Source organism: Carassius auratus, unplaced genomic scaffold (assembly GCF_003368295.1).
Source record: "Carassius auratus strain Wakin unplaced genomic scaffold, ASM336829v1 scaf_tig00016206, whole genome shotgun sequence".
Classification (NCBI taxonomy): domain Eukaryota; kingdom Metazoa; phylum Chordata; class Actinopteri; order Cypriniformes; family Cyprinidae; genus Carassius; species Carassius auratus.
Window position 1 is genome coordinate 49,712 of NW_020524651.1, and position 16,490 is coordinate 66,201.

The following is a 16,490-nucleotide window of genomic DNA, read 5'->3' on the forward strand; positions in this document are numbered from 1 at the left end:
TAGCATTAAATTATTAACATTAATTCTTGCTTGTATGTAAATCACATTGGATTAAAGCATTTGGTAAAAATAATAAATAAAAATGTTTTCTGGTCATAGGAAAATGACACAAAGATATTCAGCAACCCAAAAGAAAACACAAACATTATCTTCGGCATGTAAGATGGGTCTTGGGGCGCAAAATATTTATTAATTATAATATATAATTAGAATCTACATTGTCATCTTTACTGTGTCTTTAAAAAAATATTCTCAATAATCTCTGTGAGCTCTTACTTGAATCAGTTTTCTTTATAAAGGTCTGTTTTGTTTCTTATTTAATCTGTGTATCATATTTCATGTCAAATTCACTAATTATCAATAAAAACAATTAGAATAATAAGACACTATAGGGTACTATAGACACTATATAAAATCCATCTTCCCACTTCTGAGTAAACACAGTAGCTGCATCTGAAATGGCATTTAGATATATTTACACAGAAGCTCAGAAGTATCATGAATCATCCATCATCCATTTTATTTGAAAAAAATGATGAGAATAATATTTTAAATCAAATTTTCTGAATATACGATTAGGAAATGCTGGAAAAATGTAAAGATACCTAAATATTAAACTAAACCACCAGTAGGTGGCGGCAAGTGACTGTCTTAATGAGTGAAGCATACACTCATTCATTCAACCCACTAACTGAACAAGTGCATTTGAACCACTGACTCACTAGATTCGTTCAAAAACGCTGAATCATTCTGCGACAAACCAACTTAAGTTAGTCTGTTGCTCAGTGCAAGTTCTGCAGTATATTTGTTTGGAACTCAAAAACTAGTATGTCTAAAATGTAAGTCACTTTATATTAACAGTTGTTTATTGAATTGTTTCATAAAAATCAAAGTCACATTTTCAACCGAGCTTATATTTGTGCTGCCGTTTAACTATCATATGTTAAAATTCTAAAACAATATTTTGACGCTACCGTTGTATATTTATAATATTTGACCGCAGTTGTGTGCTGTTGCCCTCATTTGTTTTAATTTCTCTCACAGACAGTTTGCAAGAGCCTCAACTGGTGCGACCTTGTTATCCTAATTACATTATGCACTATCAAACCCTGTTATTAAATGAGAACTATTTTTACCAAAGTATTTTATTATTATTTATTTATTTATTTTTGTTGCTGAAGTTTTAATCAGCCTACTTGTTAGGTTGGGCAAGAAAAGCTCTTTCACTTGCCTCTTCAAAATTATGAAACCTTTAACTGAATTGATTTCTTATTACCAGAATACAATAAAAGTTGTTGATAATGAGTAATGAGTTTAAATAATGATTACTTAGTTATAGAAATCTATAATTTAAATCTGAATTTAGCAAATACAGTACTTCACGTGCAATGGCAAACAAGCGCACTTCCAAGTGCACATGATAGTAAGTAGATGTTCTTAATACAAGTTCATCAGACACTTGTCTTGCTTACAGGTGTTATACCATCAGCATTTATTACAGAAGGTCACAAGTTACCTTGATGTGGTTAGAGCCTACTACCGTTCAGCATAATGCATCATAATGCAATGTAATAATAGTGCAACGCACAAGTTAAAATTATCAGCATTAATGTCAATAAAACGTAGAAGAAAAAAGTAAACATAGAAAGTAAATCATATTGCATTTTTATATTTCCCCAATCAAACCACTGACCTCTTTTTCTAATGATTTGCAGTTCTGACAAAGATAGAAATAAAGAGAGGAGGGCCACTGACTCCACATCAACAAGAGGATTTGAAGGAGGATTCAAGAAAGCAAAAGTCAGAGACAGCAAGAGCAGGGAAGAAAGATCCAAAGAAAGCCAAACAACAGAGAATTCCAGGCCAGTTTTCAAGTCACCTGTCACACATGAGAAAGAGCAAGGGAAGCATGAAAAAACAAGTCCCCATATCTCAGGGAGAGGCTCCAGAAGGCATGCTGCTACAAACCAGCCTTCTTCAAAAGAGTTGGAGAAAAAGAGACAGGAGCTGGCATCGAGGAGATCCAAAGCAGAGTATCCCAGACGGACAAAGGATGACTGTTCCCCTGAGAAACCAAAAGAAAAAAGGAGGAAGCTCATGAAAAGGCCGTTGCCACCAGAGCTTCATCCTGAACCCAAACGAAGAGACATCAAAAACATGACTAATGCAGAATCTCATTCTGAAGTTCAAAAGGAAACGAGCAAGATGTTGGTGGTTAGGAGGTCCAAGAAGATTGACCCTAATGTTGGTGCACAGAGTTCTCCAGGCAACTCCAAAGAAACTCTGCCAGAAGTGAAACATGTAGGATCTAAACTGAAATTACCAGAAGAAATTTCACCCAAGAAGCTAGAGCATGTACAGTTGGGTAATGTCCCTGGTGTAATCTTAGGAGAAAAAAGGCCATCCCTTGTTGGTCCCACAGCAAATGTCAGTTTCAAGATCCCAAAGAAGGTAACTTCTGTTATAGCTTGGACAAACACGGATGTGTATAATGTAAATTCTTCAAATAACAGGACTCAAAGTACTGCTCAGCTTTCTTTTTCTGATTCTACTTCATCTAAATACGGATTTCTCATCTCACAGCAGCAAGAACAGAGGCTTCAAGAGGTTTTTTAAACCCTCTTCTCTTAGCTTGTCACATCTTTCGTCTATATCTCACAGCAGACCATTCCAGCAGACACACACTGACAAAACAAGAGAGGTCACAACACAGAGCAATACTTCCTGCAAGGTGTAAGTGTTTTGCATTCGGACTAACTTCATCTGAATCATTGGTACAAGCTGTTGTGCAGTAACCAGACTAAAATCATTCTGTTGTGCTTGTCTTTATAGTCACGGTGAAATCCTCTACACACATACAAATGCATAGAAATATCAAGGTTTACATATTTTAAACAAGTTTTCGCTCACTTCTCTTCAAAGCATCTCTATCATTAGTAACGTCCCATCTAGACTGAATCATAAGACATAAAACTAGTTGTAGCATACACTTGTTCCATTTCCCTCTATGGCTGCACAGTATATTTCAATATTTCAGATTGCAACATAAGAAATATTTCCATAATCTTTAAAAACTTACATAAGCACTCTTTTGAAGTAAAACATTTAATTCTCCATGAAAAATGTCCACCACAGTTTTGTGGCAGAATGCAGTCAGATCTGAATGAGAGTTCACTAACACAGTGGCTATAAGGCTATTTGGGTACCAGTTAACATTATCCAATAGTCCTCAAAGTATTGAAGACAACAAAAAAGAGAATTTAGTCAATTTAAGATTGTACTTTAAGAGGAAAGGAGAGTGAATTTGAACATTATTAATGAAACTGAATTGTAACATATCTCTAACATACCTACCGTATGTATGATTTCAGGCAACTCTCCAGGAGGCTGTAGAGACGCTTGACTGCGACCATGAGGTAAACAACGTGTCTGTCATTTTAGAGGGAAATCTTGTGGATTTGTAAGATTCTCATTCTGTTTCTTTCATTGTTTAGATGGAGTTGGTGGAGGAGCTTCATCTCACACGCTCTGAGAGGCGACTGGAGGTGAGCTTGATAGAGAACTGCGGCGAGCTCACCTGCATGGACGTTGACCCTACTTGGGCCAGTCAATGCAGCAGGCATCTTAAGCTGTTGGTGAGTGATTCTTATCCTGGGATGAATTTTATTTGTGTTTGTGATGTGCCTGTACTGTGTATCAATTTTTTGAAGAAATGTAAAAAGATGCAAAATTTGTGCAGGGGGCGTTTCCATTTGAATAAAAAACCCTCATTGGTCCATAATTACTAATTTTATTTAAAATTCACGCAAATTTATTGCATAATATTTTTTTTTTATTAATAATTAATGTGATTCCAAAGTAGTGTTAAAAAGTGTTTTATAGCTGTGTCATAAAATTGCATTGCGATACTAAAAACCACTTTGTCATAGTCATCTACATCAAAAATTCTAAAATTCAAGCTCTAGTATAGTGCAGGGAATTATAGGCAATATTAGATCTAAAATTCCACTGGAAAAATTATGCCACCCAGACACCTTTGACATAGTTGCATTACTCCTAATCTATAAAAGTACTGTGCATAATATGGATTATATGAGTTCATCTTTTGTCTCTTGGCTCTTCTCTCGTTCAGGTGGTGTGAGTGCTGTCTGCAGTACCAGGCTCTGTACCTAGAGGGAGCACTAGTTCTTTACACGTGAGTACAAACTCTCATACCTCTGTTTCACCTCTAGGCATCTCTGCACGTCATTAAGGACATTCTCATCTGCCTTGTCATTTGAAATAGCTAATGAAATGCGAGGTGGCCATGTGTTTGCTTTATGAATGAAGATGATCTGATTTAATGATTATATTTCAGCCATTAGTGTCACCCTGAAGAATGTTGATATTGAATGTAGAGGACATGACTTCTTTCTGCTAAAATGTGTCTTCTCACTCTCTCTGGTTTCTTTTTGTAGCGATGATAAGAACTTGTGCAGCAAGGCTCTGCTCAGTGGGGTGAAGGCCTTAAGTAAGGCAGACTTGGTAAAAGAAGTGGAGGGAACCAGATGCACAATTCTAAATTACATTCATGCTCAACCTGCTGTGCCTCCTCCAGCAGAACTCATAGTGAAAGGTCAGTTGCTGTCACAGTTTTTTTTTATTTATTATTCTTTAGCTCCAAAGGTCTGAATGTAAAGTAATTTTGTTGCCACCTCCCTGTGTGAACAAGCAGAGGAGAAAGGATCACAAAAGAATAAACGCAGTGATGAAGCAGAGGAACGACTGTTGAGTGAGTGTGTTTCTTTGCTGGAGTCCTGCCTCCAGGGGGCGCTGTCAGAGGTGCTGGTGGAAGAAATGAAGGCGACTTAAGGAGAACTGTGGACTGAGGTACCACTGAACACAATGACCTATACATTTTTAATGAAGTTTATATTAAGAGCTGCTCCTCATTTATCTTTAAAAACATACAAACTCAAAACTTTTAAACAATAGAGTATATTCTAAAATGTTTTTCTTATTCATAATTAATCATGCATTGGTGATTGGTGACCTTTGTCAAATTAATTTTGGTGTTTCTAAAAAGTTGAGTCTGAAAATCTCTAAACTGTAATTTTGTTATTAAAGTAATTCTATTCTATTCTGTTCTATTCTGTCACAGTTTGTTTCCTTATAACCTTTATCTAAGAAAGGACAAAAATGAATAGCTTTAGGGACTACTTTACCTGTCATTATTTACAATAATGACAAACCGTGGTTCACTGCAAAACTCAGACAGCTCCGTCAGGCCAAAGAAGATGCTTACGTGAAGGGGGACAATGTCTTGTATAAACAGGCTAAATACACATTGGAAAAGGAGATCAAAGTGGCAAAGAGGAATTATTCTGAAAAAATAAGGACTCAGTTCACTTCCAACGACTCCGCATCAGTGTGGAAAAGTCTAAAGAAGATCACCAATTACAAGACACCACCCCCCAGCACCGTAGAGAATCAACGACTGGCAGACGATCTGAACGAGTTTTACTGCAGGTTTGAAAGAACACCCATCACCTGCCCTGAACGCCTCCCCCAACAACCATTCACACCCTTCACAACTCCTGCAACCAGCCCTGAATGCCTCTCCAAACTACCGTTCACACCATTAACAGCTCCTGCAACCCATCCTGAACACCTCTCCAATCAAGCACTCTCACCATTCTCACCTCCTGCATCCCCCCTCTCCCCCACACCTGCAATTCAGATCAGCGAGGATGCGGTGCGCCAGGTCTTCCGGAAGCAGAAAAGGAAAAAAGCACCAGGCCCAGATTGTGTTACACCAGCCTGTCTGAAATCCTGTGCTGACCAGCTGGCCCCCATCTTCACACAGATCTTCAACAGATCGCTGGAGCTGTGCGAAGTCCCTTCATGCCTCAAACGTTCCACCATCATCCCCATCCCTAAGAAACCCAAAATTACAGGACTAAATGACTACAGGCCTGTGGCTCTAACGTCTGTAGTCATGAAGTCATTTGAAAAACTGGTGCTGGGCCACCTGAAGGACATCACTGGGCCCTTGCTGGATCCTCTTCAGTTTGCCTACAGAGCAAACAGGTCTGTGGACGATGCAGTAAACATTGGACTGCATTATGTTCTGCAACACCTAGACAGACCGGGGACTTATGTGAGGATCCTGTTTGTGGACTTCAGCTCGGCCTTCAACACGATCATCCCAAACCTCCTCCTGCCCAAACTAAATCAGCTCTCCGTGCCCACCTCAGTCTGTCAGTGGATCAACAGCTTCCTGACAGACAGGCAGCAGCTAGTGAGGCTGGGAAAATACACATCCAGCACCCGTACAATCAGCACCGGAGCTCCCCAGGGGTGCGTTCTCTCCCCACTGCTCTTCTCCCTGTACACTAATGATTGCACGTCTAAGGACCCCTCTGTCAAGCTCCTGAAGTTTGCAGATGACACCACACTCATCGGCCTCATTCAGGACAGTGACGAGTCTGCTTACAGACAGGAGGTAAAAGAGCTGGCTGTCTGGTGCAGTCTCCACAACCTGGAGCTTAACACCCTCAAAACAGTGGAGATGATCGTGGACTTCAGGAGAGACCCCCCTGCACTCCCCCCACTCACCATCATGAACAGCACTGTGACTGCAGTGGAGTCATTCAGGTTCCTGGGCACCTCTATCTCTCAGGACCTGAAGTGGGACATTCACATTGACTCCATTGTGAAAAAGGCCCAGCAGAGGTTGTACTTTCTCCGCCAGCTGAGGAAGTTTAACCTGCCACAGGAGCTGCTGAAACAGTTCTACTCCACCATCATTGAATCCATCCTCTGCACTTCAGTAACTGTCTGGTTCAGCTCAGCTTCTAAATCTGACCTCAGAAGACTACAGAGGGTAGTCCGGACTGCTGAGCGAATCATCGGTTCAACCCTCCCATCTATTCAAGAACTGTACTTATCCAGAGTGAGAAAAAGGGCTGTCAAAATCACTCTGGACCCCTCACATCCAGCACACTCCCTCTTTGAACTGTTGCCATCTGGTCGACGCTACAGAGCACTGAGCACTAGAACGACCAGACACAGGACCAGTTTCTTCCCTCAGGCAATCCATCTTATGAACAGCTTATAATAACGGCGGACACACTACACTTTATATTTATATACACACACACTTTATTTATCTAACACACATACTTAGTATACACTTAAATTTTGCACACAATATATATGTACATACATAACTTCATTTTGTAATATACTTGCCTACAATTGTCATTTGTATATTGTTATTCACTCTCTACTTATTTGTATTTTTTATTCTTTTATTATGTGTTTTATGTTCTGTCGCTGTCATTCTGTTGTACTGCGGAGCTTCTGTCACGAAAACAAATTCCTCGTATGTGTACATACCTGGCAATAAAGCTCATTCTGATTCTGATTCTGATTCTGATTCTGCTCCCCCTGCTGGCTGTTTGTATGTCCTTCAGATGTTCATTATGTCATTAAAGGGATAGCCCATAGATGAGCATCCTCTCATCATTTACTTTCAAGTTGTTCTTACCGTATATAAGTTTCTTTCTTCTGCTGAATACAAAAAAAGGTATTTCGAAGAATGTGGGTAACTGAACCGTTGTTGGTCACCAGCGAGAGGGAAAAAAGAGGACAGAATTCTGGGGTAAATTATTACTTTAAATGGTTCCCACTAAACACCAAGGTAATTGGTGTTTGTTTGTGTGGATGCACATCTCTAAGTTTGTTGGTTTTGGTCCATGCTCATACACACACTGTTCTCATGTTGTGTGTGGAGTTATGAGTTTGACCTCATTCTGCCAATCACTGCAGCAGGAGTATGACACTGTGCCTTTCTTCTCTGCTGCCTTTGGCTATGAGCCCAGCCCAACAGAGGAGAGGAAGGGAGTTTGTGCAGGAGTGGAGGGGTGGAAAAGTACCAGAGCCCTCCTGTTCTCGCCTAAATGTGATTTACTGCACTTTATGGAGTTGAGGGAGTGCCCTTCACTCATTTTGTGTGTTGTTTTGTGTGAGTGGGTTAGTGGTATGTGTCCATGAGGCTATGACCTTTTATAAACCGGTCTCTCGCCCGCTTAGAGCTGTGAACTCATTTGTAAACATTTGTTTTAACCCACTTCTGTCTTTATTAAGCTTCTCTCCTCTCTTCCTTTCTTTAGCAGTGTCCAAAGGCTATTAGGGCCTCATGACTTAGGAGATCATAAAAAGATAAACAGACAGAATGGACAGAATACATAGAAATATGTCTGAACTGTATTGCAGATGGTCATGTGTTAAAAATGTATCTATCTATCAATCTATTATATTATGCTGTGTTGTGTCTGTCCGTAGACCGGTCCATAGAGCACAGATCTGCTCTCAGTGCTGTGAGATTGGCTGCAGAGCTGCTGTCGGCACTATCTGGCAGATCTCAGTACAATGGTCATGTAGCACAAGCTCTCTCTACACTTCATATGCTAAAGGAAAGACTACAGGTCAGTCTCATTATAATATAACTGGATAATTGTTTAATTCTAATTACTAATGAAGTGTGTGTGTGCGGCAGTCTCCGAAAGCACCAGCAGAGGGTGATGACACTGATAATGAGGACTCTGATGGCAGAGATAGAGGAGGATGTAGCTCTGCTTCCTCAGAAATCACATCAGAATGTTTGGGTGCAATTTGAGAACATCTGGAACAATGTGTGTCAGATTAGGTGAGAGAGTCAATGAGAAAGACAGAAGTGTATTTATTTCTCAACATACATCTCTGTTCAAAAATTAGGGCTCGGTAATTTTCACAAAATACAAAATATATATTTTTTCAAATGCTGTACGTTTTAACTTTCTATAAAAAAAATCACAGGTTTTTAATAATGGTTTACACAAAAATAGAACACAGCACAAACGCTTTCAACATTAAAGGGGTCATATGATGCAATTTCAAGTTTTCCTTTCTCTTTGGAGTGTTACAAGCTGTTTGTGAATCAATGAGATCCCTAAAGTTGCAAAGATTAAAGTCTCAAACCCAAAGACATATTCTTAATAAAAGTTGAGACTCGTCCACACCCTCCTAAAACTCCTCGTTTAAACGCCCCCACATGTCTATGTCTAAATGTGGAAAGATTTGCATAACAGTGACCAAATGTTCACGCAAAGAAAGAACTTGTAACTTTGATTTGAACCGGCGCAATATTGTGGAGACATTATTTCATTGTGAAAGTGAAAATACTTAGTTTGAAATCAGTGGTTAAGTTGTATTTTCAAAACTGTTCCAGAACGGTTCAACCCAAATACACAGATGTGTGCAGCGCATTTTATGGAAGACTGTTTCCTGATCCTGAAAGAGAAGACTACAATGTCGGCTGTTTTGACACACAGTCTGTAAGTACGTTTAAATATTTAAAGGATAAAAAGACAGTATAAGTCATTATAATCCATTAATATGTCCCCACTGGATGCAACAAATGGCTCGTTTGTAATGGGTTTTATTGTTTTTGTCTTGTCGCACCAGTGTTTTGAATGAGACATGCATCACAGTATGGCAGGGGCGTAATGTTGCCATCACAAGCTTGAGGTATTCAGCCAATCACAACACACTGGATAGCTGGCCAATCAGCACACACATTGATTTACAGAACAATGAGCTTTATTAAAAAAGTGATGTGTTTCAGAAAGGCGAGGCACAGAGGAGATACAATGTACAGAATCTGGAAAGTATCTTTTTTTTTTTTTTTTTTTACCTTGAACCGCATAAACACGTCAATACTCCAAATACACAAAATAATGTTTTTTTAGCAACCTCATATGACCCCTTTAATAAAAATATTATTTTGTGCCAAATCAGTATATCAGAATGATTTCTGTTGCATCATGTAACACTGAAGACTGGAGTAATGGCTGCTGAAAATTCAACATTTAAAAAAAACTTTTTTCTTTTAAATTGTAATAAAAATTCACAATATTACTTTTTACTGTATTTTTGAAACTGATTTCTCCTTAAAAATGTTAAATTATTTTTGTTTGTTTAGTTTCATAAACCCCCTCTGCTAAAATATTAACTTTTTAAGAATGAGTAAAAATGCTGATCAGGTCTTACACTGTATACTAAGACAGCAAACAAAACAGAAACTTCACTCCATTACAGTGTTGTTTTAATGTTTGTTTCCTTTTGTTTCTATCTTCAGTTCAGCTTTGTTCTCAGCACTCCACTCCACTCCAGGAGCCACTGAGCCCAGCCAGCGATCTACCTCACCCCCACCTCAGGAAGCCCTCTCCTGCCTACAAAGGCTCCACTGCACTGAAACAGCTACTGGAGGCTCTTCAGAGGTACACACACACACACATACACTCTGCAGTTCTGCAGTCCTGGAAGCATCTATTACCATTTCAATCGTGTGCCTCCAAACAGAATTTACTCAGTGTGTGTCCTCAGTCACCTGAGCATGTAGAGGACAGAGGTAGGTGTGTGTTGCACATGGTGAGGGTGAGGGGGGCAGTTTATCCATATGCAGTACATACTCATTTTCAAATCCTTCCCCTGATCCTGTGTGAGTGTATCTGTGTGACTCACTTCCGTTGCTCAGCATTCCTGCAGCATTAGCTGCTCAGAGCAGTAGACAGAGAGATTTTACTATGACATGGAAATGTTTCCTCTAAATTAAGATCTCTATCTGCATCTTGCGAACAGAAACCGTGGAGCATGTCATAGCTGTAGTTAACGCTATTTATGTAGCAGTGTAATAGTAGTCAGAAGTTGCCTCACTGGCATATTAAACTTCCTTCTTGTGTCATTCACAGCCTCGTAATAAATATATAAATCACTAATAAATAATAAGAACTCTTATATGATAGCTTATATCAAGATCTCAATTTTGGATTGTCGGCTCAGTTCTGGTTGTCTGAGAAGTTAATAAGGTCATGAAGTGATTCATTGTTTTTGCACAATAATTATGTCTCAGAGCATTAATGCTACACTATGAGGTTTTTGTTCAACAAAGAGAGAGAGGAGATGAAGCGTACCTTTGATGCAAATAAATGATTTATCATGTGAAACTTGTGTTGCGTTGTCCGTCTAATTGATTATATGCTCCTTTATTCTCACACAAGATGCCAAACTCGTGCATCAGTGCATAAAAATTGATTTGCACACAAACTTGTTTTATTCCTTTTATTCTAGTCTTTGACATAAATTATGACTGAATCTGGTTATATTGTTTGCATTTGGAGGAAGATGCAAAAGAAAAGAAATTCCAAACTGAAGTGTGTGTTAATGAATAAAGCCAGAGTCGAGTTTGATTTTGTCGCTTTGTTTTTTTTTTTTGTTCTCTGTCTGAGTCACCATCAGATATAAGCATATGGCTTTCCACTATATGAGTCACCTCTCTGACAGTGATGTCACCATTTACCCATCAGCCCTATATGATTTTACACTCATGCATTTCAGTGTTGTGCATTTGAGTTTCCCCTTCCAGTGTAGTGTTTTTGAGAAAGCAGGATGCCAAGGTTTGAAGGGAGATTAGGCGCTGTCTCCATGGTTACAGCTATACTCATTTTTACGTGCAGAAAGCAGACAGATGAGTCATCAAAGCTAACACACGCACACAAATGCACAGCGCTATTCTTTTCCGTCCTCCTGCACCCTGAATGAGGAAGAGCATGCATAATTCAAGCTTTCTTGCTGAAATAGCTTTTTCTTTCTGCTCCCTGCTTTGTCTTTGCTCCTTGAATTTATCCACATTTCTTTCTCTCCTCCTCCTCATCCCCTCTCCCTTCCTTTGGAGTCCTCCCAGTCTCTCCCATCTCTTCTCTTTTTCTGTCTTTCAGCTTTCTCTGGATCTGTTGAAGGTTATTCAGAGAAATATCTCGGTGTAATGTGTTTGTATGATTGTATTTTCTGTCAGCAGGTCTGCAGGGTAGCATGTAAGCACCACAAGTTTATTTTAATGGCCATGTTAACAGGTTGCAGTATTCGCAATGCACATGGAGGCAGCACAATGCTGCGTAACAGAAGCAACACTGCAGGGAGAGTTTTGGCACTGAGCCTGTTTATACTACGTGACACTCTTGACTCGGTGGAAATTACATTGAAATTGCAGTCTAAGCAAACATACTGTAGTTTGCATTAAGCAATATAAAATAATGTAGTGACCTACTTGAAAATAAAAAAGAAAAAGTTCTGTTTGGCATGATGCAGTGAAAGGAAGACAAATAGCTCTTCCCGTTCACTAAATGATTGTATTTTATTTTATTTTATTACACATAATGCTGAAAGGAAATGAGGTTTGACTTCATGCAGTATTTCATATATTGAATATTTTGAATATTCTTTTTAATTTTTTATATTCACCACTGTTCAAATGATTGGTGTCGTTTTTTTTTTTTTTTTTAATACTTTTACTCAGCAAGGATGCATTAAATTGGTCAAAGATATTTACAGTGTTACAAAAGTTTTCTATTTCAAATAAATGCGGTTTGGAATTTCTTTATTTATTATATTAATCAGCAAAACTGTTTTCAACTGTAATAATGATAAGAAATGTTTTTTGAGCACCTAAGCAGCATATTAGAATGATTTTGTGACACTGACAACTGGAATGATGGTTTCTGAAAATCAGCTTTGCCATCACAGGACTAAATTACATTTTAAAATATATTAATTTTAAATATATTTTACTGTATTTTTAATTAAGTAAATACAGTCATGTTTTTTTTTTTTTTTTTACATAAAAATAATCTTACAAAAGCCTCATTTATGTACTACATGTACAGTATATCCACAACTTTGTCACACGGCTTTGTTACAGAGAAGAAACACCTCCTGCTATTGCAGTTATGCTGTTTCCTTGTCGCTGGATGTTTGAAACAGGTTTCAGTCTTGACATGTTTGAACATGTTAGTAACGTGTCCAAAACTCTTAGACACTCTGTCTATTATTAGAGTGTTTAAGGCTGTCCAAACGTCCCTCTGTTCTAAAATCACACTGATTGTTAATGAGTAAATTCAGTGACTACTAATTTATGAATTTATGCACTTTTCACAGGGTAAGTCTCCCTGGGGCAACATTTACTCAAGGGTACAGAAGTGATAGTTCAAGGATCAGCTCAGACCACTAGAAAACACTACCCTGCAAATGATTGTCTGATACTTTTCACTGATTCATCTTATACATTTATTCATTGTAATCTTAAACTGCCTCTAATATTAAACATAAAAGCATGCTCTGGTTCACTGATGCATTTTCAAGGGGTCATATGATGTTTTTAAAAAGAACATTATTTTGTGTATTTAGTGTAATGAAATGTGTTTATATGGTTTAATGTAAAACAAAACACATTATTTTCCATGTAATGTACATGCCCCGCCTTTCTGAGACGCTTAGATTTTTACAAGGATTGTCGTTCTGAAAAGTGAGGTGTGTTCTGATTGGCCAGCTATCCAGTGCGTTGGGATTGGCCAAATGTTTCAACTGTCTCACAGAAATGTTACGCCCCTCAACATATACTGTTATGGCGTGTCCCGGTCAGAACACCAGCATGACAGGACAAAACCAATAGAACCCATTACAAACGAGGCAGTTGTTGCATCCAGTGGGAACATAATTACTGATTATAATGACTTGTACAGTCTTCTTACGTGTTGCGTTGCATATCCGCCGCTTAACCATAAAACCATGTCTGCATTTGTGATCGGAGAAATGACACACAACAAGTGCTACTCTACACTGCTCAAAACTCACGTTTGAAGCGCCAGACTGTCCTTGCAAAGAGTGAGGAATGACCAGCGGCTCGAGTGAGCGGCAGCCGGCGGCTAGAGCGAGTGACTTGAATAAAGAATATCTCTTTGGATTTGAGACTTTAGTCTTTGCAACTTTACAGATCTTCTTTATGAACCAAGAGCTTGTAACACTCCAAAGAGAAAGAAAAAATTAAAATCGCATCATATGAACCCTTTAAAATCACTCGCAGGATTCTTATTGGTATATCAGGCAATAACCACAAATATACACATTTAATTTTCTAGTAACCAGCACGGGAGGAATTAACATGTTTATAAGTGATAGTAAAATTAAAGGTTGATAAAGATTTCCCTCGCACAGGCTGTTATCAGCGGAAAGCAGTGTTCAAGATGCACAGTCACTTCTCTCCTTCATTCAGACCAGTGAGCTAAGGAAAAAAGTCCACTAAAGATAATTTCCACCTTTTGACTAGTCATGCCCATGGTTAACAAAAGGTTGAGAAATTAGTGAAAGAAAACAATGTTAAGTTTTTTATATTACGTAATATTATAATGTAACTATATAATGTATTTATTTATTAAATTACATATAAATTAAATTACATATAATTACCATTCAAATTTTGAAGTCAGATAAAATAAAAAAGTAGTATGCCCAGCAATATGACACTTTAAAAAAAACGTAATTTTGTATAAATATAGTTAATTAATAGTTAATTATTAATTTGATTTCAAAACTCAGTTTTTAGCAGCCATTACTAAGGTTTTCAGTGTCACATGATTTTTCAGAAATTATTCTAATATGCTGATGTGCTGTTCAAGTAACTAAAGCAGTACTAAAGTCATTTTGTATCATAATACATTATGCATTATATTGTAACATATTCATTATGTCTTTACTGTAACGTTTGATCGATTGAATATATATTTGATGAATAAAAGTATTAATTTCCAAAAAAAAAAAAAAAAAAACTTACTAGCCCAACATTTTTTTAACTTATTAATGAAATTTTTGGGGATGTTTTGATATATCACCACTAGATCAACTGTACATTCAGCATAAATCTAATGCAGTGATTATGCAGTATGTGTGTGTTGGGCTGTATGTTGTACTTTACATTAACAGATGTTCTTTCTGCTTTCAGATTGCTGCTATGGAGCCACGTTTCACTGCCAGGGACCTGTTTGATTGCTCATCTCAGCAGGAATACCGGTTAGTTGAGTGATGAGATAGATAAGACTCATTAGCTTATCTGCAAGTCATACTCGCAGCTTTTACTGCTTGTATTAACCCGGCTACGTGCATAATGCAGTTGTACTTTCAGCAGATAGGCATTTCAGTTGAAGCACAGCATGCTGTTCTCAGGTCAGTGCTAGCTTCAGCAGGCCTCAGCAGGTCTGTCTCAGAGGACCAGTTTCTGCTTTAAGAGCGTCATTGCATCATAATCCTAACCAAACCTCAGAAGACAGTTCTGGGAATCCTAGACATTATGCCTAGAATGGTTGAATGGAAAAGTGAATCTTAATCTGTTCATTGTGTACATATATTTAAATCCTATTTTGTGATCTGTTCAAAAAGTTTAGGGGCAATAAGCTTCTACACTAATTAAACTTGAGATTTATGTTCCGCATAATCTACAGTATGTCACTGAATGTTAATATCAGGCAGACTGGAGAAGCAAGCAAGCTTTATGTGTACTGAGTTGAGGTCCTTATGATGAATAGATCAAATGCTTTGACTTTGCACTGAATGCTGTATTATAGCTCTCACTAATATGGCACCTGTGTAATAACAGGTTATGCTGAAAACGCTCCTCTTGTGTGCTCTAAATCACACTTCAACACTGAGGAAGGCATCGATGATACACAGAGTGCATTTAATGATACATCACCTCTTTCCCCTGAGTCGTTAGCCGGTATACACATTTCTTGTTAAGATATTTCACAATTTATTCCCAGCAGTGTTCAAAGGTGTTTGTGAAACTAGAACATAAGCATGTTTTATCTTGTCTCAGAGATTTCCATATCACCAGTGTTTTTGATGATGATGCCCCAGGCTTATGAGGAATTCTACAACTGAATGATAATTATTCAGTATCTAAAGACTCTAATGTGATTGCACTTGTAAATATTCCATTTTAAATTAGAATGTGGTTTGATATCATTTTACTCTAGAAGAGGCTAATTAAGCAGGAGGAACTTAGGACCTCAGGCTATTTGATGGCAGTTTTTCTTGATATAACATGCAAATTCCTGATTACACCACAGTTTCTTTTTAAATGAATTGTTCCCATGAATTTTGGCATAAGGAACCTGACAGTTAGAAAATAAAAAGTTAAATAAATACACTGTAATACTGTATTAATGTGTCACAAGCATATCCATGTTGTATTGTGGTTAAAAAAAGCAGTTGTCATTGCAATGAAATATAATCATTTTAATTTAAAAAGCAACTTTTAGCTGCTCAAAGTTGCTTTAAAGTGCAACTATTATAATAGATCATTAGTTTATGAGCCTTCAAATGGAAATATTTAACAATCTTCAATGTAAATGTTTAAGCTTTTGTAGTATTTATATCTCTTAGGATTTTAGCTATAGCTGTAAGCATTATAACTGTTCAGTGTTATAATGAAAAAAAGAAATCAATCATATGTAAATTGTATCCCTATGCTAGATGCACAAATTTCAAAATTCTGAATTTATTGTGTTGTATTTTGCAGATTGTATGTAGGAAAAAGCTTTGCTCAAGGCCTGATTTAGTTACTGAAATTATTTGTG

At 37.7% G+C, this 16,490-nt stretch overlaps 1 pseudogene; it reads left to right on the forward strand.

The window, feature by feature from the left end:
* Window positions 1-1,704: 1,704 nt before the first annotated feature.
* On the forward strand, window positions 1,705-10,304 carry LOC113075018 (uncharacterized; annotated as a pseudogene).
* The last annotated feature ends 6,186 nt before the right edge of the window (window positions 10,305-16,490 follow it).